This window comes from Sminthopsis crassicaudata, chromosome 2 (genome assembly GCF_048593235.1).
Source record: "Sminthopsis crassicaudata isolate SCR6 chromosome 2, ASM4859323v1, whole genome shotgun sequence".
NCBI lineage: Eukaryota > Metazoa > Chordata > Mammalia > Dasyuromorphia > Dasyuridae > Sminthopsis > Sminthopsis crassicaudata.
The window spans coordinates 132,865,047-132,890,691 of record NC_133618.1 but is presented as its reverse complement, the minus strand read 5'-3'; the positions used below and the strand labels follow the sequence as shown (position 1 = coordinate 132,890,691).

The 25,645-nt window shown below is 33.6% G+C and overlaps 1 protein-coding gene and 1 pseudogene across 5 annotated transcripts in view; one reads left to right on the top strand and one right to left on the bottom strand.

Annotated features, from left to right (window-relative positions):
• The window catches only part of NSD3 (nuclear receptor binding SET domain protein 3), a 139,166-nt gene that overhangs the window by 17,138 nt on the left and 96,383 nt on the right, over positions 1-25,645 (top strand). The window lies entirely within an intron of this gene.
• Positions 18,594-19,153, bottom strand: LOC141554894 (adenosine 5'-monophosphoramidase HINT1 pseudogene; annotated as a pseudogene).

Genomic DNA, 25,645 nt, shown 5'->3' with positions numbered 1-25,645 from the left:
GAGATTGTATTTTTTCAAGATAGCATATATCACTAATTGTAATTTGTGAAATACTATGGATTGAAAAAGAAATGGGCTTAATGTTTATTATGTAATATTTAAAAATAAATTTTGCATTTTGTAATTCCAGATTTCTGTCCTTTTTTATATGTAAAGCTTTCTATACATCTTAAGTTGTCATATCCCTTTGTTGTTTAGTCTCTTGATTGTGTCTGATTCTTTGTGACCACATGAACTATGGCATAGCAACCATGTGGGCTTTTCTCAGCAAAAGTAATGGAATGGTTTGCTATTTCTTTCTCCAGTGAGTGGGTTTAAGGGAAAGAAAGGTTAAGTCACTTGCCCATGGTCTGAGTGCTTAAGACTAGATTTAAACTCTTCCAGAGTCTAGGCCCAGCACTCTACCACTGAGCTACCCAACTGCCTTCTCATAGGAAACAAAAAATCTGAGAAAGCATTATCAGTAATTTTGCACTTATTCAGCAAGCAAAAGGTATCTACTTAGATCATAAGGCATTGTCCAATGAACTAGGAGTACAATGATGAAATGAAACAATGCCTCACTTCAAGAAGCTTACATTTTATTTAGGGAAAGTGTGTGGTGTGTGTGTGTGTGTGTGTGTGTGTGTGTGTGTGTGTGTGTGTGTGTGTTCAAAATAATATACATAAGGAGTTACATATCAAATATGAAGGGCAGTCATTTCCAAAATATATAGAGAATTGATTCAATTTTATTAAGAAATCAAGCCATTCTCCAATTGATAAATGGTCAAAGGATATGAATAAACAATTTTCAGATGATGAAATTGAAACTATTTTTACTCATATGAAAGGGTGTTCCAAATCATTATTGATCAGAGAAATGCAAATGAAGACAACTCTGAAATACCACTACACACCTGTCAGATTGGCTAAGATGACAGGAAAAGATAGTGATGAATGTTGGCGGGAATGTGGGAAAACTGGGACACTGATACATTGTTGGTGGAGTTGTGAAAGAATCCAACCATTCTGGAGAGCAATTTGGAACTGTGCTCAAAAAGTTGTCAAACTGCATACCCTTTGATCCAGCAGTGTTGCTACTGGGCTTATGTCCCAAAAGAGATGTTAAAGGAGGGAAAGGGACCCGTATATGCAAAAATGTTTGTGGCAGCCCTTTTCGTAGTGGCTAGAAACTGGAAATTGTATGAATGTCCATCAATTGGAGAATGGCTGAATAAATTGTGGTATATGAATGTTATGGAATATTATTGTTCTGTAAGAAATGACCAGCAGGATGAATACAGAGAGGCTTGGAGAGACTTACATAAACTGATACTGAGTGAAATGAACAGAACCAGGAGACCATTATACACTTCAACTATATACTATATGAGGATCAATTTTGATGGAAGTGGCTCTCTTCAACAATGAGAGGATCCAAATGAGTTCCAATTGATCAGTAATGAACAGAATCAGCTACACCTAGAGAAAGAATACTGGGAAATGAGTGTGGACCACAACATAGCATTTACATTCTTTCTGTTATTGTTTGTTTGCATTTTTGTTTTTCTTCCCAGGTTATTTTTACCTTCTTTCTAAATCCGATTTTTCTTGTGTAGCAAGACAACTGTATAAATATGTATACATATATTGTATTTAACATATACTTTAACATATACTTTAACATTTATGGGACTGCCTGCCGTCCAGGTGGAGGGAAGGAGGGGGAAAGTTGGAACAGAAGTTTTTGCAAGGGTCAATGTTGAAAAATTACCCATGCGTATGTTTTGTCAATAAAAAGCTATTTTTTAAAAATATGAAGGGCAGATTGTTAAAAATAGAATGGGTTCCAGAGCACAAGAAAGAATGGGATAGGGACACCTATTAATTAAATCAGTTTAATTTTGTTGTATCTTTGTGTTGTCCACTTATTCTAGTTTTAAATCTTTTTTTGGGTTAATGATCACACAGAACACAAAATCACTTAATCCTTATAAAAAGATTTATGAAAATACTGATAAGCAAAATTCCAGATTTGATTTGGTAACACATAGTAGATTCCCTGAAATGAGTTGGTAAATTTTAATTGTTTCTAGTTTATTAGTTTAGAAAAGCACAAAACATCAACTCAACTGGTTGGACTTTCAAAAAGCAGTCAACTAGAATTATTCTCCCAATTTTAGATCATGAAGCTGAGGAAACAGGGCATTTTGGGATTATTATTTTGTGCCCAATCAGTTTTGCAACATATGTTTATAAACATTTAGGTATCAGTGATAATTTGTCACCACCTTGTTCTATATCTTCTGAAACTAGTTGGACTTTTTTTTTTTTAATAAATGGCATTTCATTTAGTTCTTTCCCTCATATATTATTATGACAAAACATCATAGTTGGTTAGTGATTCTAATAATATTCATTTTTATTGCCACTTTTCATCCAGATTTACATCTGTAAAAATAAGATTTAAGAGCAAGTATATTTTCTTATATATGTCCATTTGATCTGAAAAATAGAAATAATGTTTTTGGTGTAACTTTTTGAGCATTCATATTTCATGTTTTCCTTTTCATTTTCATGGTATAACAACATTTATTAGCAGATACACTGATTGTTAAAGATCTTGAAGATTAAATTATAGAATAACCTAAAACATCAGGGAAGACAGGTTTTAGGGCATGACTGAATAATGAAATATTTTCATTTTCCTATAGAAAATACAAGAAAAACTTTCTAATTTTTATGTAAACATTCATGATAATTCTCCCTTGCATACTAAAATAATTTATCTTGTTATTTCTTGAGTCTTAAAGTTTTATCCTCAGTTGAATTGGTTGTATGTCATACACAGGTTTAAAATATTTTATCAATAAAAGTTACTAAAATGTTTGCTATATTCCTATCTGTGTATGTTTTTATCTTTGTCAAGTAGTAGTAATGATAAATTGCATTCCTTTTTTAAATGTTATAGTATAAACATTGTTTTGGAATTGGACAACACAAAACTGTTATCTTTTTATATTGCATTTCAGTTTTCAATTATTAAGCATTTTTTCTTTTTATTCAACCCATACAATTTGAAAGAATTTTTTTTGCATAAATATACATAGTCAAATAAAACATTTCTATATTATGTTCAAAAATATATTTCTTATTTGGCATCTTGAATCTATGATCTCTGTCAGAATATGTATAGCATAGATCAGGGGTTCTCAAACTACGGCCCCGGGCCACATGCAGCCAGCTGAGGATATTTATGCCCCCGCCAGGTTATAGCAAATGGGCTGAGGGGCGGAGACAGTGTGAGTTTTTGTTTTTGTCCAACAGTCTGAGGGACAGTGAACTGGCCCCCTATTTAAAAAGTTTGAGGACCACTGGCATAGATCATCATTAGACATCTGGAATCATGATTGGTCATTGCATTGATCAAAGAGCTTAAATCTTTCAGAATTGTTTATCTTGATAGTATTTATTTACTTAGATATTATTTATATAGATTTTCTCGATTCTACTGACTTCATGATACATTAACTCATAATTCTTCCAAAGTTTCTTTGAACCTCATCCCTTTTATCAGTTTTTATGACATAATAATACTCTATTATTACATGATACACAATAATTCATATCCAATACAATAATTGTTCAACTATTCCCAATTGATAGTCACCCCCCTCCCTCAGTTTCTCAGTCTTTGCTACTACAAAAAAGAACTATTGTACATATTTATTTAATTAATTAATCAAATTTATTTATTTATTTTTATTTATTTGGGGATCTTTTCCCTCTTTTTTGATTTCTTTGAGATATGAGCCTACCATTGCTATTAATGGGTCAAAGAATATGAACAGTTCACTGGCTCTTGGGTCATAGTGCAGAATTACTTTGCATAATAGGTTCTCCCTATAAAGTTTCACCAATAATATGTTAATGTGTCTGTTACTTCAGACCTTTCAACAATTCTAATTTTCTCCCTTTGTCATCTTTGCATTTTTCTAATTGTTAGTGATCTGGAGCATTTTTTTCCATATAATGGTTAGTTTTATATGTCTTCCTTTGAGAACTGCTGGGCAATGCATTGCCAACCTTTTAAAAAATTTATATCAGTACTATTAGAGTTACAATATTAAACTTCATATTTACTAAATCCAAAAGAAGATTTATGGAGATTGGAAGTGTTAAGTGTCTAAGGTCACATTTGAACTCAGCCCCTCCTAGTTGGTGCTCTGTCCACTATGCCACCTAGCTACTCAACATTTGCAGAAGAAAGGATAGTATAGGAAACTGTTTCCTAAATTCTTTTTTTAAAAATGGGGTGCCCGAAAGGTCTTCTGTTTTGCATTAGAAATGGTGGAGTTTTGTATTAATTTCTTATCAACTGACCTGGGATCTAAGAACTTTAAGGCTCTGACTGTTATTTAAAAAAACAAAAAAAAACAAAAACTCTTTAAAAATTTCTAAGTGTTGTGCATAAGGTTAATTTTATAAGAGAATAAGTGTAGAAACTTCCAAGCAATATATGTTGTAACAATATAATTTTGTATGGATGATAGAAACATTCAATTATGACATTTCAAAATGCACTCTCTTAAATTGAAAATCATTTTGTCTACTAATGGGCTATATAGTATTAAAAACTACGAAAAAAGTTGAATGCTATGTAACTTTAGAGCAAGCCCTCAGTCTGTCTCTTTATGTCCCTTTGTGACTTCCTTTTAGTCGTCTTTGTGTTTTTTAAAGGTTTCATTGCTGTTTTCATAGATTATCATCTCATTAAATTTTACTTAGGGTTGATTGGAAGAGAATGTTTAAATTTATTACCTTTCCTTTGATGATTAAATTAATGAAGAAAGAAAAGCAAATGTGGAATTGATTTTTGTCTAGGTTTCCCATGATTTTTACACATTACTCAGAAAGCAAGAACATCAGTGGCTGCAGGGAAGCTTTAGACCAGTAGGAATCTGTCAGTAAAAGCTTTATACAGAGTATTGCACTGAGAAAAATAAATGCTTTTTTGAGGCTTTTATGGTCTCTTCTTTATTTGTGGGTAATAGGTTTAAATTTGAGAGGTATTATGAGCACTATATCACTATATGAGCTTTTTTCTTTAAGAAAAGACAAAGAAACTTTACATTTAGAAGATGAAAGTAAAAATTCAGTCTATTTTCTTGAACATTTTTAATTGTTGAAATACCAATTCATGTTTTATTTCTTATTAAAAAGGACAATCAAATTAATTTTATACAGTTTTCATAATATTGTCTTTACTTGAATCAGTTATTTTTTAAGATTAAAAAATGATGCTAAAGAAAACTTCCAAAATATATAGACAGGTGGCCCAATGGGTACTTTTGAATCAGTTATTTTTTAAAGATTAAAAAATGATGCCAAAGAAAACTTCCAAAATATATAGATAGAGCTAGGTGGCCCAATGGATAGAGTGCTGAGCTTAGAGTCAGAAAGTCTCGTGTTCTTTTAGTTTTAGACACTAGCTGTGTGACAATGGGTAAGTCACTTAATCTCTATTTGCTTCAGCTGTAAAATAGGAATAACACAGGATTATAAAGATCCAAAGAGAGAATATTCATAAAAGAATTTCAGGCACAGCACCTGACATACAGTAGGTACCATGTAAATACGGATTCTTTTACTCTTCCCATTTGATCTCTCTGGGGCTAACCTTATGTGATAAATAGGCTTTGGCTCCAGGGATTTTTACTTCATTTTAATCAGATATTTGTGCTTTAAGAGTGTTAGAATTAACATTCTTAAGTGATAGAAAATGATGCTTTTTTTCTCACAAATGATTGTCTTTTAAGCAGCTATAACTGAAATTTCATAAGTACACAGTGAGCCTTGTCTGTGTTTTTTTAAGTTGTAATTATGTTTGTACATTTTAAAAAATCTTATAAGGTTTTTTGGCTAATAATAACATTCTAGAACTGAGAGGTGGCGACTACAGTTTTCTAGCTCTTTGGGTTTCATTAGCTAAAATGTTTAATAAGTTCTTTGTTTTTTAAACATATGACTAGTTGGCATTGAGTTTTGTATTTGCTATATAAAATGTTAATTGCTTTTTTGTTTGTTTCTTTATAAGGAAAAATATATGCAAGATTTTGATATCAATTAATCCAGACTTTAGTGAATAGAAAGCAAATGCTTTTCTTTTCCATTTTGGTATGATAAAGGTGGGGTCAAGTTCTTAGAAGCAGGTTGATTGTATGGAGTTTTATCCCTTCTCTTTATTTCCATTTTAAAAAACAACTATAGAAACATAATCATAAAAAAGAGGCATTTTCTAATTCTTTCAAGACCTAAAGAAATGGAATTACTTAAAATATAAGTTTATATAATGTATCATATTATATGAATATAAAAGCGGTCTATGGCCTGATCTTCAAACTGATTTTGGTAGGATTTCTTGTCATACCTTAAATTAAAGATTGCATAAGTAAGTTTACAAAAGGGCTTCTGACCTATCTTTACAACAAAAAATAAAATCCCTTAACCATTCATGACTGCCTTTTTATAACCTTTTAGTGTTTCTGTAGAACTCGCCATAACAGGAGGAAAAACAAACCTTGAGTTTCAAGTACCAGCATGGTTGGCTCATCATTATAGATTCTACCCTCAAGCACTACATGCGCTCCACTCTTGTTGCTATGGAAACACACAGACCATGGGGTTTATCATAAACCTTGAGAAACGTTCACTATAATAGATCTCAGTAAAAAAAAGCATCTGGATCTCTTATTCATCCTTGGGCAAAAGAAGGCCATTCTTTTTTCTATGAAACTTATATTGTTACATTCTACATAGTTGTTTTTGCCCTTCATTTTTGAAGAGGAGCATTTCATCAGGAAGGTGATATGATGACATGCAAGTTAATTGAATTGAAGTGAGGGATGCCTGTGCATAGTCAACCGCCTCATTTTCTCTTCTGGACCCAATGTGAGCCCAGTGGCAAGATATAGATTAGGACAACTGAAGATGGCCCCAGATGCAGTGGGAAACTTTGGCTTTTTTAAACTAACGTCTTTAACATAGACAACGTAAATGAATGTGCTTATTGAAATTACCTTAGAATATTCTGATTTCTGTGCATGTTGCTTCAATGTTAAATGAACCATGAAAACGCCATTTTTAGAGAGCTTCCAGGTTATGAAATTTAAATTTTAGACTGTAAATTCTGGCTAACAGTTGATGTTTACAAAAGTGTAATACCTTTCAATAATCTTGATTGGGTTAAGAGAACTTGGAAATATTTTAGTATCCAAGATTTTTCAATGTTGCTTCCTTTTCTTTCTATTTATTTTCAATTCAGGGTTTTACATTTATTTCCCAGGAGCTAAAGAAAAAAATCCTTGTTGCACTTTGGTCAACATTTCATTCAACAAAAAAAATTTAAAAAAAAAAAAAAAAGTTTAATTAGTGAAGAGAAAGGGAAGGCCAGTAAAAAATTATTTAAAAATTTTATTTCCTACCATCCTAACCTAAGGAAAGCCATCATTGTCTTAAACAGAAAAAGGATGAAGTTAAGAAAATGATACAGGCATCCAAATTCATGTATACAGAAATGAATGGGCAGATCCTTTACTATAGCCATAAGAATACTCATCTTCCTTTCCCTCTCCAACTGTTGCTTTTTTTTTCAATTTACAGCTATAAGTAAGAAGTAAGTAAATTCACTGTTCTAGCAAGGTCTTTCCCAAAGGGGAGTAGAATCCTGCTAGTAATACAGTAAAACTTCCAATTGACAGCCATTATCTTTTCCCATTGGTCTGCTACCTCTTAAGTATCTACAACTGTTAAAGTGATTGTAATCCACATCTCCCCTAAAGGATTACTTTCATAAATTAATCCCCTATTGTATAAGCTTTTGCAGTGTGCCTTAGTCGGTATCAAGAGTACATTTAATTGTAATAGTTTCACATTCATGATTCTTATTAGAAAAAAATTTAAGCATAATTTCAAAAAAGTTTTAATTTCTCTTATTGATATTTAATGACAGTGTTATGAAGTGCTTTCTCATTTGAACCTCACATAAAACTTTTAAACTTTTTTCATTTGTCAGTTAAAGAAAGTGAATCTTATAGAAATTAAGGTACTTGTTGATAGATTAAGACACAGATTAACTCTACATCATGGAAAATGGGTAGTAACCATTCAGTTGAACAAACATCACCTTCTAAACACCTAGAACTACGAGAGTACTAGGTGCTAGGACTATAAAAACAAAAATGAAATTATCTTTAAGGAACTTAACTTTCTGTGAGAGAAACATCTAAATAAGTACAAAATATATGCAAGATAATTTTGGAAAATCACACTAGCAGCTGGAGAGGATCTAAAAAATACAGAAAGAGTTTAAGGGATACTTGACTAGAGCCAAATTGAAGACCTTCAAATGCCAGCTGAAATATATATTTGAGCTTAGAATAATAGGACTTCATATTTTATCTTATAGTCAGTAGGAAAATATTAGAGACAAGAGAACATTATAAAGAATAATTCCATTAGGTATTAATTCCTTGAAAATTAGAATAATTCCTCTTATGAGTTTGTTACAGCAAATGTTTTGAGGTATACATCTGACACTATGAGGATGGAATGTCTATTAAAATAAAATTAATCTTGTGTTAATTACTTGTTCTATGGTTCTAAGACCATAAATAAAGATACTACATTCTTCTTGAATACCCGGTAGTTTTTAATACTTTCTTCCTCCTAAAGTTACTTTGGCAATCAACAAGCATTTATTAAAATACTTTATATTTTTTAAAAATCAAGATATATGTTGTATAAGTTCTGTGTGTATGTGTGTGTGTGTGTTCCTCCTAAGCTCCTTGAAGGTATGTCTGCTTAATAGTTTGTTTCTTTCTAGTATCAGATATAGATAGCAAGTAATCCAAGATAGGTTAAATATATATAAATGTTCTAAACATATTTGTAAAAACATATTTTATAAAAATGAGAAAAAAATAAGCAAACAACAAAAAAAAAAGGTGAAAATACTATGTTGTGATCCACATTCAGTTCCCACAGTTCTCTCTGGATGCAAATGGCATCTATTGGAATTGGCCTGAATCACCCCATTGTTGAAAAGAGCCAAGTCCATCATAGTTGATCATCACATAATTTTGTTGTTGCTGTCTTCAATGTTCTCTTGGTTCTACTCATTTCACTTAGTGTTAGTTCCTGTAAATTTCTTGAGGTCTTTCTGAAGTCAGCCTGTTGATCGTTTCATATCACTTAATTTATTCAGCCATTCCCCAACTGATGGGTATCCACTTTTCATTTTCTTGGCACTGTAAAGAAGGGCTGCTACAAACATTTTTGCACAGTTAGATAGCCCTTTGGACATAGTTCCAAATTGCTCTCCAGAATGGTTAGATCAGTTCACAACTCCACCAACAATGTGTTAAATGTCCCAGTTTTTCCACATCCCCTCCAACATTTATCATTATCTTTTCCTATCATTTTAGCTAATCTGAGAGGTATAAAGTGGTACCTCAGAGTTGTCTTAATTTGCATTTCTCTAATCAGTAGTGACTTAGACCATGTTTTCATATGACTAGAAATGGCTTTAATTTCTTTATCTGAAAATTGTTTATAACCTTTGACCATTGAACTATACTCTTAAGTTCCAAAATAAAATTTCCTAAAGAACCTGAATTGAATGTATTATTTTCATTTATTTTATTTCTACTTTTCATAATCTTGATCTTTTTGAAGTCAGGCATCACCCTTTGATTTTTCTTTCCCAATATTTACTTTGAATATGTTATATCTTCTACCAGTAGAATATAAGCTCTCTGAGGGCAGGAATTGTTTAATTTTTCTCTGTATCCTTAGGGCCTATCACATATCAAGTGTTTAAATATGTATACTTGTCAGCATTTGTATCAAAATTTATAAACTATAAATAATGTAATTTTTCTATTTAATAATACTGAGGGGAAAACCAAATAAGTAGTACTAATGTATTGGTTTTGTTAAATTTGTATTTTAAATTTAAAAAAAAAATAAGTAAGAAAAGATAGGTAGTCTTCAGAGCTGTCTTAAGGACGGCAGTGTGGAAAATGGTAGGTAATTCTTATTTCAGCCATTTATGGATTCCAGTTCAGCAAACATTGCTTAAACATATTTTATGATACACGATACTGTTTTGGGGATACAGAGATGAATAGAGACACACCATCTCTACTTTTCAGAAATTGTAATAGAATAGAAGATAAAATAAGTTCATAAAGGACACTTTACAATTAGGAAAAAATAAATATATAAAAATATTTTTAAAAAAAGAAATTGCTTCTAGTTGGGGTAGCAAGGAACGCTTTATGAAGGAAGAGGAAGATTTTAGGGCATAGAGATGTAGTGGGAGAGAGCCTCTTCTAAGAACGCATAAAAACTGGTTTGGGTTGGAATGTGGAATGTGAAGGGGAAGAGTCAAAAAACAAGCTTAGGAAGGGAGCTTGGAACCAAATGAGGGAGACTTTGGAGTGCTAGAAAGAAATTGATGAATTTTATTCATCAGGGAAGTGATTTGCTTAGACCTGTGTATAAGGACACTCATTTTGTCAACAATGAAATATTAATTGGAAAAAAGAATGCCTAGAGCCTGGAGTCCATGAAAGAAGTCAAGAAGTCTGAACTTGGATGGGAAAAAAAAAAAAAAGCCATCTTTATTTAGTAGCCTCTTACTGAAATTTAGCTTTTCTTTCAACTATAAATAATTGTTATTTAGAAAAGGATTTTTAGGTTTCACTGGACTCCCAGGAGTTTCCATAGCACAAAAAGAGTTAAAAACCCCTGGCTTAGGGATGACAGAAAAATTAGGATTTCCTCCCCCAACAAATAGGCCATACAGGTGACAGGTTATTAAGATATATACCGAACAAAGAGAATGATTATAGGAATGCAGAAAATAAATTGGAAAGATGTGGATATAGGCTTTAGAGCCAAACTTTTTAAACTGTGGGTTGCAAAGTTAAACTAAATTTCTGACTGTATAATATGGATAATACTTTAATTATCCACCTCATAGGGTTATTAACTTGTATGAATTGTTTTGTAACCAGAAAGTATGTAGGTAGCTGTTATTAGTGGTATCTTGTATATACATATATGTTAGTCTCTTGGTCTCCTTCCTTAAAATGTGAGCTCCTTGAGGTCAACAGCAGTCTTGAACTTTTCTTTGTATCTTTATTGCTTAGCACAATACTTGGTACAAACAACAAATATTTGTTGACTGACTGTTAGTGATTGTTTCATATATGTTAGTCTTTTGTAACTAACTAGATTATAAAATTTTTGAAGGTAGGGGACCTTGCCCTTTTAAATGTCTTGATCCTCATAGCAACTGTGCTTATGGCAGTACTTGATACATTCTTGTTGATTTATTATTGCTGTGGTTTCTGACCTGAAACATTTTTTCAATACTAACTTATGTACTTAGTACTTCCTGATTGCCTTTACTTTTACTTTTAGATTACCCTCTTTGCATTTATCTGAGGGGATTTTATAGCTCCTCTTATTGAAGAAAATATTCATGATATATATAGGCTTGAGACACTGAAAAATCCATAACAAGCCTTTATCTTTTTTACTTCCTTCTGAACATATTTTTTTTTGCCATCTTCCCCTTTACAATATCACCAAGTATTAAAGATTATTATGTTAATTTGGAGAGTCTCGGTGAAATCTTCATAAAAATTTCCTATAATAGGAATTGGCATATAGGCTATTATCTTAATGGTGGTCCTTTTTTGCAAATACTTAGTAATGACCATTGTAATACAAGGTGATCAAGTGTCCCTTAAAAGTATATTTCTTGTTGCTTTATAATGCTTGATTTTTAAAAAAATTAATTATTCTAACTTCTTTGCTTGGTTCTACAAAATCTATGAACCTTCCTTCAATTGAGCTGCAATTTTTTTTTGTCTTCTGGTTCCATATCAATATTTATATTATTCAGGTTTTCCATTTGGCATTTGGATTGCTCTTAGGTAATGTTTTTTGGCCATCTTTTAAAAAATTATGTTCTTGACCTCCTTGGCCTCTTCTGTCATTCTTCCACTGTCACTGAAGAAGCTAAAGAAGGCTGCATGAAACTAATGTCCATTTTCTATTTTTATTTTATTTTATGGGTTTCCAAGGCCAAAGAATACACCTAGTAGCCAACCTACTTAGGTGATAATCTTTTCTATACTCAACAAGGCTAGTCTTAAGTAGATTGAATTGTTATGGGGATAGTAGTTGAAGTTTTTCCAGTATGATAAAACCTGCTTTAGTTCTCTACTGACATAGTCTTTTTGAAACCAGAGTCACCTCCTTTACTACAATGATGCTTTGTAGTATGCCCTAACTGCTACTGTAAATTCTGCTTATTACTCAGACATATTTATAAGCCCACAGTGAATTGATTAGAGTATCATGGCAGTTGAAAACAGTGCACAATGACCAATCATACTTTCATGAAACATGCGATCTATTTCCCGATAGCTTGCTCAGAGTACATATTGAATCATCTTTTCTTTTCTCTTTCCTTCTTTTTTTGGACATGGTTAATGATGGAATTAGTTTTGTATGACTGTGTATTTTTATAAATATATACATTTGGAGTTTTGTTGTTTTTTATCTTTTCAATAAAGAGGGGAAGAGTAAGAAAATTCAGAAAAATACAATGAATGATACTTCATAACTTTTAAAAGATATAATTTTAGAAAAAAATCTTGTTCAAATATTATCCATAATTCTTCAATATTCAAGACTTGTGAATTCTAGTGTAGTTGCATCTAGTGATGCAAAGGGTAGCTTATGAACTAATAAGTGTTCTTAAGAGTTACTGTAATTGATATCCCCATCTCTCTTTGTCTATGTACTTGATGATGAACTCTAAATTTAGCCAGGTTAGTCCTTAAGCAACAAGCATATAGTTTCTTATTAATTCTGTACTGTTTTCTTTTCACACACACACCCTCATTAATAAGCATTTATTTGTTCTCTACCCACTATCAATCCCCATTGGAATGGAGAAAAACCCCTTGTAATAAGTTTGCATAGTCAAGCAAAATACATTTTCATGTTGGCCATGTTAAAAAATGCATGTCTTATTTTACATATTTAGTACATCACCTCTTTCTCAGAATAGGGAAAGTATTCTTCATTGGTCCTCTGGAATTGGGAACGTCTGGGCTAGCTCCTCTGAAGGGCTCAGAATAAGAACTTGCCCCACATTGGGCGCCAAAATGTAAAGGTCCTGTCATCTCTAAGTTATAATCCTTCTCTGGGAGGAGATCTCTTTTCTGTAAAATCTTTTCCTCTGTGAGCAGGTTTCTTGGGAAGCTTTTGGAGCCTCCAGCGAGAGTGAAGGTAGAATCTTGAATCCTCTTCTTGAATCCTGGCTCTGAATCTCCTCGAGTTTCCCTGAAGTTCTCCCGGGAAGTCTTGTTCTTATCCCAGCAAGTCTTGTTCTTCTCCCAGCCTAGACTCTCCTTCCAGACCACCATCTAAACTCAATCTTCCAGTCAGACTGCTCCTTGACCAACTGCCCTCCTCTTTTATCCTAGCAGAGATTGGGCTAGTGAGAACTCAATGGGGTTTGTTAGAACTCCTACAGCCAATGAACTTGCTCCTTTTAAAGGTGCAAACTCCTTTAAACATGTAAACTCTCCCCCAGAAGTCCAAAGGTGCAAACTCCTTTCAAAGGCCTGAGCCAAAGGTGTGAATTCTGAGCTAGAGAATTGTTTAGACAACCTGAGTTAGCACCTTGTAATCCTAACATCTCCCCCTTTCTTTTGATTTAGAACATAGGGTGGTCATGGCCTTGAAACATAAATCCATCAATATGGGAGGTATTACACATAATTACATAAATTACATAAACACATAGTAACATAACACATGCTAGAAGTGATGTAACAAATAACATGATCAAATAATCATAAATTGAGAATTTATAAATGTCCATAAATCCATTGTGCATTAGTCTCATCTTGTGTTAGGAAATCCTGTGATTCCTGCTAGTTTTAAAGTTCTTTAACAGCCTTCTTATTAGCCATGCTCTTTCAGTGTCAGATGTTTCTTAGATTTTCTCTTTTGTTTTGAGGTCTTTCTCTTTTTCTGTCTCTCTCTGATGGACAAGGCGAATATAACTCATTGGCACCCATCTGATTCCTTCTCCATCTGAAGAAATACAAACAAACCCTCTCCCCAAGTAGTTAACTTATCTGGTCCCTTCCATTCACTACTTTCTGGGTTCTCCACATCACCTGGCTATTATCTAAGGACAGTGGAGCTGCTCACACTGGACACTGCCTTTCTGGTGGATTATAAAACCTGTCTGCCAGAGGCAGTGCATCTTTGTCAAAAATTTAAAAATTAATGGTATAGAGAACTAAATTTAGAAGTTTTCTAGGGTTACCTGTGGCTCCCCCTTTCTTTTGTTTTTGGAGGAGTGTCTTAATGTCTCTGTTTCTTCTCTCTACTGTTTCCTGACCTTGTGGATTAAAAGGTATGCCAGTGGTGTGTAAAATCTTATACTACGCACAAAAGTGCGCAAAATGTTTAGAAGTATATGCAGGTCCATTATCTGTTTTTGTTTCTTGTGGCACACCCATAATTGCAAATGCTTGGATAAGGAATTCAGTGACCACTAGGACTGTTTCTTTTGCTGTTGGCACTGCAAAAGAGAATCCTGAAAAGGTATCTACCACCATGTGGATAAAAGACAGACAACCAAAAGATTTTTAATGGGTCACATCCATTTGCCAGATTTCACTGGGTCTCAAACCACGAGGATTCTTCCTTAGAGGGAGTGTAGGAGCGTGTAAAGGAAGGCAAGCTGTACAGCTTTTTACTATGCTCCTAACTTCCTCTCTTGTTATTCCAAATTGTAAACGTAAAGCTCAGGCAGCCTGATGATATTTAGAATGAGAATCTTGTGCTTCCTGAAATAAAGAAGTACTGGCTAACATAGTTAAAAGGCTATCTGCCTTTGAATTTTCATCAAAAATAGGACCTGGAAGTCCACTATGTGAGTGGACATGCAAGATATAAATCTTGCCTGGATGCTTTCTCACTTGCTCTTGAAGTTCCTTAAAGAGCTGATAAATATTAGAGGCTGCAAATTTTATTTGGGCTGTGGCAATTCTTTGTACCACACCTACTGAATAGGCTGAATCAGTAATTATATTTACATCTCCTGGGTAACAAGTAAGAGCTAACATGATAGCAAGTAATTCATTCTGCTGAGTGGACTGAAAAGGAGTTCTGACTACTCTCTTTATGGTTAAATCATGAGAGTATACAGCACAATTTTTTTTTTTTTGGAGGCGTCTGTAAAGATTGTTGGTCCTTTAAGAGGAACCTTAGAAACCTTTTCTTCAAAAATCCATCGCCAATTATGTAGTAGCCGGGTTATCTTTAATAAAGATCCATGTACAAAATTTGGAGCTGTGGCCAATAAAATTTGCCATTCTGGGATGGTCTCACAGCATACATTAATTTGTACATTACTATAGAATGTGTATTTTTTTCAGGACTTATCCCAGATAATTTTACTACTCTCCTAATGGCCTTTAATAAAATTCTAGCCACAAGCAGTAGGTAAGGAGTAAGGCTTTGTTCTGGTTGTGTTGGGAGGTTCACCCACTCAATCACACTGTCTCTTTGATGAAGGACTGCTGTGGGTGCCTCTTTTGTAGCAAAAACTGATATTTCCAAGGTTTTCGAGTGACTCTTTCAACCACATTGGATAAAGCCAGTTCAACTTCTCTCAAAGCCTCTTGAGCTTCTTTTGTAAGCTGGCGTGGTGAATTTAAAGCACTCTCTCCCCTTAAAACGTCATATAGAGGTTGCAGTTGATTGGTAGTTAAGCCTAACACTGGACGCATCCATTGGATATCTCCTATTAATTTTTGGAAATCATTTAAGGTATCTAGCTTCTCTGTTCTTAAAGAAAGCTTTTGTACTGAGTGTCTTAGGATATACTTCATATCCTAAATATTGAAAAGGAGCATGTCTTTGAATTTTTTCTGTAGCTATATGCAGTTTGTAGTACTTTAGTGTTTCTATGGTCTTTTGTAGACATGCTTCTAACATTTGTTCCTCAGGTGCACATCCCAAAATATCATCCATATAATGTAACAATATTACTTCTGGAAAGGATTTTCTTACTGGAGCAAGAGCAGCAGCAACATACATTTGGCACATAGTAGGGCTGTTTTTCATTCCTTGTGGCAAAACTGCCCATTCATATCTTTTATAAGGCTCAGCCAAATTAACACTAGGCACTGAAAAAGCAAATCTTTTCATATCCTCCTTATCTAGAGGGATAAAATAGAAACAATCCTTAATGTCTATAACCCAAAGAGGCCATTCTCTTGGCAACTGAGTAGGAGATGGAAGTCCAGGCTGAAGAGTTCCCATAGTTTCCATCTGTTCATTTACTCTTCTTAGATCAGTTAACATCCTCCATTTTCCAGATTTCTTTTTTACTACAAATACTGGGGAATTCCAAGGACTTAGAGAAGGCTGCAAGTGTCCTTGGTCAAGTTGTTCTTGCACTGTCTAATAAGGCCTGGATTTTATCATTTGTTAAAGGCCACTGTTCTACCCACACTGGTGAATCAGTCTTCTACTGAATAGGAACCGGTGAGAGTGTAGGTAGGCCTTCAACAGCAGCCCTGTCTAAAAAGGCGAATTTGTAATCCTATTTGCTGTAAAATGTCTCTTCCCCACAGATTGATGGGGATTTTTTCAACCACAAAAGGAGTAAAAACTCCTGTTTCATTTTCAAATGTCCATCTCAAAGGCATAGCACTAACTTCTGCTGCTATTGATCCTCCTACACCAGACATGTAGGTGTCTGCCTTAATCTTTGGCCAGTGACTGGGTCAATTGGCACCTCTAATAACTGTACGATCTGCAATCCATCTAATGGTATTCTACTTATATAAATAGTAAGCATAGGTTGGTCAGCTGTCACAGCTGCTGTCCAATATATTCCTGGATTTTGTTCATTGGAGTCAGAATCTGGGTGACTGTCACCAGACTGCTTATTAAGGGTATGTAACAATAAGCCTGATGCTACTACTTCTCCTGGTTGATAAATCACATGTTGTCTACCTGTGTTATTGACTGGGATATTAGGCACACATTCTCCAGTTTCCCACATCAGTGTATGGATGAACGCTGTTTTGTAAGTACTCTCAGAAGGTGAAATGGTCAAGCCTACTGTGCCTGGAGGCAAAGGATCCATAGGCTGAACAGGAACAGATTTCACTTCTCCAGGGAATATCTCAGTACTCTCTACTGCATACAACTCTATTTTTCCTATTTTCAATCCCTTTCTTCCATCTGATTGCCTTTTGGCTGATTGATCATGTCTTAAATTTCTCTGGATGTAACTTCAGCTGCCATCATGCCCCACTTGGGGGGCTGAAGCTGGGCCCCGCCTCTCTCATTTCCCTGGGTCAGTCTACATTTGGAGGCCAAGTGGAAGCCCTTGTGTCATTTTGGACATGGAGTTTTAGGTCTCCTCTCACCCTGTCTTCTCACTCTATCTCCATATCTACATTGAGCTCTTAGATGTCCAACTTTTCCATATTGGAAACATTGACTAATTTCTCTAGAAGTCCTTTGCCAAGAGGCACCCTGTCTTTCCATGTTCATCATAGTCTAGGTGTAAAAAGTATTTGTTCCCACTGTAGCACATCGTCTTATGATCTCCTCTAAAGGAGCATCTTTGTCTAATCCCCATATAATTCTTTTGCAAATCTCATTGGCATTTTCCTTAGCCAGATGTCTGGTCATTATTCCTGTAGCTGCGTTTTCTCCAATAGTTCTTTTGACAGTGGACAAAATCCGCAAAAGGTTCATTGGGACTTTGCTCTATTTTAGTGAATGCCTTCCCCCGATCTTTCTATCCGGGGAGGAAACCCCAAGCTTTTATTGCAGCCTTAGAAATTTGTTCATACACTGTCATGGTATATTTAATCTGTTCTGAATTTTCTCCATACTGACCTTCACCAGCTAATTGTTCAAAAGTGAATTGTGTGTTAACTCCTGTCTCCAAATTGCATCTGACTTGGATCTTACATAATTCATGAAACTGCAAGCCACAGCAGATTTTGTCCAGGTTCTAAACATGTCCTTACTATGGATTTCCAATAATTTGGGGTTAGGACTTCATAAGAGAAACCATCTAGTAACATTTTAACATAAGCTGGTGTAGCCCCATAAAGGAAGGGTACAACCTTTTTTCAAATCTTTAATTTTATTCAAATATAAAGGTATATATCTCCTTTTTTGACCTAAAGAGTCAATATCTTCAATCACAGGATATGCATGTAAAAAATCACTTATATTCTGTCCTTCTCTCTTAGCCTTAATCAATGCTTTTTCTAATCTTGTCATAAGCTGCTTCACAGGTGATTCTGTTTGTGTTTCTGCCTCTTCCCCTCCTCCTTCTTCCTCCACTCTTGAAGGTGGAGTTGATGTGGGCCTTTCAATAATCTGCTCTCTAGGCGGCATTGAAGCTTCTTCAAGAGAATCAGAGTCATCACACCCTAATTCCTCTTTTTTTTTTTTAAACAGGTCTTCTTCTATTTTTATTTTTATTCTTTTTTTATTTTTTATTATTTTTATTTTAACAGGTCGTCTTTTATTGCATACATTTTGAAGTGATTTCCCAATTTCTTGTTTCACAGAAAACATTAAGTATATTCAGTTTAACATATATGTTGTAAACTTGCCTTGCTCCCTAAATAATTCATTCCAACAATTTATCCAGGGGGCCATTTCATCTGATGTCCTCCAAGGACATGCAGATGGATATGATAGACACATTGCCTTCCATCTGCGCCTTCGTTGATCACCATCCGGTATCCTTTTTTCAGACTCAGGTCAGCTACACATTTCTTGCCAACAGTCATTTAAGTATCCAAGAAGATTTTCATCATCATCTTCTGCTGCAGAAATTTGGGTAATTGGTTTCTTGGGTATCACCAGGAAATGAGTTGGGGCTTGTGGGCAAACATCATGAAAGGCAAGACACCAATCATCCTCAAAAATGATTTTGGCTGGGATTTTCTTTTCGAATTATTTTCCCGAAGATGGTGTCTCCTCCAGGCTGGGCAGTCTGAGCTTTGCTGATCTCATCTGCCATAGCCATGCCTCTCCTACCTAATTCCTCATTTAAATCCCCTTGCCCTTGGGCAAGATCTTGATCTTTCTTTTTTTCCTCATACTTCCTCCTCTGTTCATTTTTAAAACTTTTCCTTCTCCTACAACTTGCTCAATAGTTTAAGGCTAATTGAACTACGTTGTATATATAAAATACCTCTGCGGAAATTGAACGAGGCTCTTTTTTTGTATGAAATTCTTTCAATTAAAGTCCTACTAGCTTCCAGTCATCTACATTTAGTTTTTCTTCTTCTAAGAACCAAGTGTGTTTTAATGTGCCCAAGAGTTTATCAAAATGTACCCAGGTTACAAGTAAACTCTGCTTCTCAGTTATCTTAATTATACTCTCTATAGTACCACTCCTGGGTGGGGCTGGGGCTGGGGCTGAGTCGGCTGAAGTCGAGAGCATATCTTTAGCTAACATCTGCCCCATTTCAGCTATAAGAGATTGCTGGTTTAGCCCTTAACAAGGTAAGTTCCTTATTTGTCTATTAGAGTACTCACCTAATCTAGTCAATGGAGGACTTCAGTGGAGGTAGGGTGTCTGTCCCTGTTTGGGCGCCAAATTATCAAGTCCGGGCTAGCTCCTCTGAAGGGCTCAGAATAAGTCCTTGCCTCACGTTGGGCACCAAAATGTAAAGGTCCTGTTGTCTCTTAAGTTATAATCCTTCTCTGGGAGGAGATCTCTTTTCTGTAAAATCTTTTCCTCTGTGAGCAGGTTTCTTGGGAAGCTTCTGGAGCCTCCAGCCAGAGTGAAGGTAGAATCTTGAATCCTCTTCTTCCTGAATCTTGGCTCTGAATCTCTTCGAGCTTCCCTGAAGTTCTCCCGGGAAGTCTTGTTCTTATCCCAGCCTAGCTTTTTCTTCCAGACCACCGTCTAAACTCAATCTTCCAGTCAGACTGCTCCTTGCCAGACTGCCCTCTTCTTTTATCCTAGCAGAGATTGGGCTAGTGAGAACTCATTGGGGTTTGTTAGAACTCCTACACCCAATGAACTTGCTCCTTTTAAAGGTGCAAACTCCTTTAAACATGTAAACTCTCCCCCAGAAATCCAAAGGTGCAAACTCCTTTCAAAGGCCTGAGCCAAAGGTGTGAATTCTGAGCTAGAGAATTGTTTAGACAACCTGAGTTATCACCTTGTAATCCTAACATGGAATCATGGTTGAACAATGGATTTTAATCATAATTCTTAAAAAAGTTTCAAAGTTGTTTATTTTTAGTCTTTTTGTTATAGTATGAATTGTTTTCCTGGTTCTGCTCACTTTGTTCTGCATCAATTCATACAAGATTTCTGGGTTCTTTTGAAACTGCCTTTTTCTTAGAAGATTTACTTCTCATAGCTATGAGTAGGATATATATTCTTAACCAAACAAGGGAGAGAAGTGATTACAAAGGATACAATAGGTAATTTTAATTAAATGAAACTGAAAACTTCCTGCACTAACAAAATCAATGCACCTTTGCTAAGAAGGGAAGAATTTGAATGGGAAAAAAAATCTTTATATAAATTTCTGATAAGGATTTCATATCTAAGATATATAAACAATTAAACCAAGTTTAAAAAGAAACTGTCCCTTTCACATAATTTCTTATATTTTAGAAATACTATATTATAATAGGCATCGTTTGTTCAGCTATTCGTCAACTGATGATTTCCATTCTCTTTTATGTAGCTATAGCTTCAGTGATGTGGGGTTTTTTTGTTTTTTTTTTTTTATCCCTTGTATTCAATTTTCCAAATTTTCCCTTCCCTCCCCTAGATGACAGGCAATCCCATACATTTTACATGTGTTACAATATAACCTAAATACAATATATGTGTGTAAATCCAATTTTCTTGTTGCACGTTAAGTATTAACCCCCCAACCCCCCCCCAAAAAAAGAAAAAATTGGCAACAGTAAAAGGTTTCTGAATGTTCTACCTCCTGCAGTATCAAATATCCACCAAGATTTAATTCTTTATGTAAAATAAACAAGCACACCCATCTCATTAGTAAGCATATTTGCTTTTGTCTTTAGTAAATGGTGAAATTATATTTATTTATATATATGTATACACACACACACACATATACATACACACACACCCCAAAGAATTGTTTTAAAATTAATTTCTTTATGACTTATCAGTAAATGTTTGATTTGTAAACTAACTTTATATACATGTATGCTGAGGTTGCATAAAAATTTCTGAGGCAAAAAAAGCATCATGAGTGGAAAAAGCTTAAGCCTGGATCTATACTATGCTTCCCTTTATAATTATCTAATTGAAGGGGGAAACTTTCTTTGATAAGAACAAGCAGTATTCTCCAGTGGTAATATTTTAAATGTCAGGACTGCCACATGGATAGGTAATTTAAGACCCTTATAATCCTAAAATTCCCTATGATTTGAATTAGATGAATTTTGATAGCACTTAGATTAAAAAGACTTTGCTCACAATAACCCTTTGATGTAGGTACTATAAGTATTAAACACATTTTACAAAAAAGAGGAAACCAAAGCTTAGAGATGAAATGACAGATCTTTAAAATGTCAGAATTGTGGCTGAAATCTGTCTTCCAACTTCCAAAATAATTTTCCTTTCATTATATACATTGATATCTGTCAGGAGTGTAAACTAAGTTTATTACATCATTTTGAGAATGAAGAGGAAAAAATTTATGAATTAAAAATATAATTTAAGGTCTACTTTATGATTGAATTTGATATTCCTAGTGAAAATTCTAAAATAATAGGAAAGACAGAAATAAGGATGCAACCTGGGATTTCATTAGTTTGCGGAAGATCCAGAGAAACTCTAGTTAAGACACCTTCCATACAACTAATAGTTACCTGGAACTGAGAGGTTGAGACTTGTCTGGAATTGTAGAGCTAATGGGTAGTAGACATTTTACTTGAATTCATGTCTTCCAGAGCTTTCCAGCTTTCCCTTTCAATAAGAAAATAGATTTGAAGATAGGGACTGGCTCTGTGATTTCTTTGATGGAAGAAACTCTGTGGGTGAGGAAACTTCCTCTAGTAATATAGGTGATGCCCTCTTTGCAATTTACATAATTTTAGAATTATCACTGGACAACTAAGATGATGTGATTTGTCCAGAGTCATGCTACTGATATGTTTTAGAGGAGGAATTTAAATCTTCCTGAGTTTTGGGTTGGTTCTCTACTTTGCCACATTCTAGTAAGTAATACTGAAGGAAGTTGTTTTTCCTAGAAATTGTAACTTGAATTCCTAGAATCTCTGTAGTGGTATTAGCAAAAGAATAAAGAATAAACAAATATTAACTAGCACAGCTGTAGTATTTTAATTTAGTGAAGCCATGTAGTGATTTTTTAAATCATTTAATTAGAAATAGAAATTCTTTCCCTTACAATAAGAAAATCTGACCTTTAGATTCTTATGTTACAGTTATCTGATATGTGTGTGTGTATGTATATACACACACACACATACTTATATCTATTATGGAAATAGAACATTCTGTAGTGATAATACATTTGAGTTCTAATATATGTATTATATTATCTATACTATATAAATATATTTATATACCTAAAGTATTGTGCTAGATTTAATGTAGCAAAACTATACAAGAAAAGAACTGGCAAAAATTGTTTTAGAAAAGTGATTTAAAAAAAAAAAACCTTTTTCCTTCTGATTTTAAAAAATGTTATTAAAATGTTAATTCTAAACAATTTGAAACAATTTTTACATAAAGGCAGTGTAAATGTAAAAGTAATATGCATATTCATACCTGGTTAATTCCATCCCTAGTTGTGTGATTGTTTAGTCATTTCAGTTGTGCCTTTCTCCTCGTGACTCAATCTGGGATTTTCTTGGCAAGATACTGGAGTGTTTTACCATTTCCTTCTCCAACTCATTTTACAAATAAGGAAACTGAGGCAAAGTTAAGTGACTTGTACAGGGTCACATATCTAGTAAGTGTCTGAGGCTGGATTTGAACTTAACAAGGCAGAATCTCCTAGGTGGCACTCTCTAGTTGCCATAGTTGTGTGCTGTCACTCATTCTCTCCAGTCATTTTAAAACTGGTCACAAAATGTCCCAAATAAAATTAATATTTAATTGATTTTTATATTCTTTTAAAATGAATATTTTAAAAATTAATACAGCATTTTGAAGGGGAAAATGTCAAAAATAGATGACTTTGAGAGTGTTAACTTCAAAGGTTAGCATTACATAGATAAAGTTAGTTTTATAACCTGCCTCCCACTCTTTGACAAATACAGAAATGCAAATCTTTTGAAATTAGCAAATTATTTCTGCTTTTGGAAAAACACCAAATATAATATATTAATTAATTTGTATCAAGGTACCATAATGAAATACTTGATAGGAGTCCTAGAAAGTAGAATGTGAGATCCTTTGAATATTGAACATGAAAGACAAAGTGACTTCAATTAAATTTCTATATTTAACTTGACCCAGGATTACTAATTTACTTTTTTATTTTTTATTTCTTTTTTTTTGAAAAAAAATTTTATTTAAATTTTTAAAAAGTAATGTAATTGGCAGGATTATCAGACTAACAAAACATTCTCTATTGAAGAATAGGAAAAAAAGAGGAGTTTACTAAATACATTTATAGCTGTTAAAGAGATTTGCTTTAAAATAGAATTGAAGTAAGCATTTTTTTAAAAATAGTTTTCAACATTCACCTTTTCAAAATCTTATGTTCCAAATTTTTCTTCCTCTTTTCCCTCTCCTCTTCTTTAGATAGCAAGCAATCCAGTATAGCTTAACTATGTGCAATTCTTCTAAACATATTTCCATGTTTGGCATTCTGCACAAGAAAAATATCAAAAGGGAAAAAAAAAAAAAACACATGAGAATGAAAGCAAACAAAAAAAGGTGAAAATACTATGCTTTGATCCACATTTAGGCTCCATAGAACTCTCTCTGGATTGGGATGGCTCTTTCCATCACAAGTCTATTGATTGGAATTGCCTCGCAGGATTACTATTTTTAATAATATGATTCTTTACTATTTCTTTTTAATGAGGGGGATAGGATACTAAATTATAGCTAAATAAGAATTACTATATGATACAGATACCAGGTATCTTGTGTTATCAACACTGTGCTACAGGTCTTTGCCCTTCAGGGACTATAAATTAATAGAAAGATAAGATATTAACAGACAACTGTAATACAAAATATTACATGATAAATGCATCAGAGTTGCAAAGCAAAATATTAATTTGAGTTTCTCATCAGGAGAACCAAGAAAGACTTACTGGAGAAATTTAATTGACTTAGACATTTAAACTGGAGAGGAATTCAAAAAATGAACAATGGAAGATAGTGTGTGGAATCCCCTAAAACTTAGTAGTGGTTTGTTATATTTGACAATTTTAGCTTTAAGAATCCCTTATTAGAGATCCCTTTTTGTTATGTTCTCAGAAAAAAGGTGATATAAACAGTGATTTTCATGAAAGAAAAGTAAATGTAAGTTGTAACTTACATTTTTTATACTGTACAAATGACCTTATTGTATATGTAAATTAATTTCCATTATTCATATTATTTAATAGTTATAACTTACCCATTGTGGCTTTCGGTTTCTATTGTGTTTTTCTTTTGTTTTCTTTGTTGAATTATTTTAATTTTTGTACCTTATCACCTCCTCCCCTACATCAATTCATCATCCCCTTTCTCAATATACCTTTCTTACTTGGTGTAATATATCTTTTGGCTTAGTTCTAGTCTTGAAATTGGAAGGCAGAATAAATAAAGTTATTATTTCTTTATAATTAGTGCTTTAAAACTTTAAAATTGTATTTAGTTGGTAGATGAAAGCGTTATTTGTTCACAGATTTTCTGGGAAATATTTTTTTTTTTTAATTCTGTGGCCATTTTTTGTTTTCATATCATCTACATTTCCTGATGGATCCCTCGAAGTTTACCTCTAGAAGAAAATCATTTTATAACAAAGGGAGAAAAAGTCTAAGCAACAAATCTTTCAAATCTTAACATGATAAGCAGAGTTTCATACTCATAGTCCCCTCCCCTCTACAAGACTCAAGGCAGAGATCCAGTCCAATTTCATATTTTTTTATTTGAAGCAAAACTTAGTTACTATAATTTATTTTTTCTTAAATGTTATTGGTATCTTTTAATTTTTATATCTACTAAATTTTCCCTGTATCCATTTCTGTCTTATCCCTGGATTATTGTAATTTCACAACTTTCATTTTTATTGTTCTTTGTGTTTATATATGTGTTAATTTGTTTTCCCGTGCATTTGGTAATGTAAATCTAATTTGTTTCCTATTCTTTGCTACTATTAGAAAAAGTATAGCTATAAATATTTTGATATACGTGAGACTTCTTTTAGCCATTAATAACCTTGGAGCACATGCCTAACAATGGTGTATGGTTATTCTTTCACTTACATTGTTTTGGTTATTTTTAATATATTATTTACTGTTGTATATTACAATTTTGTGTTAC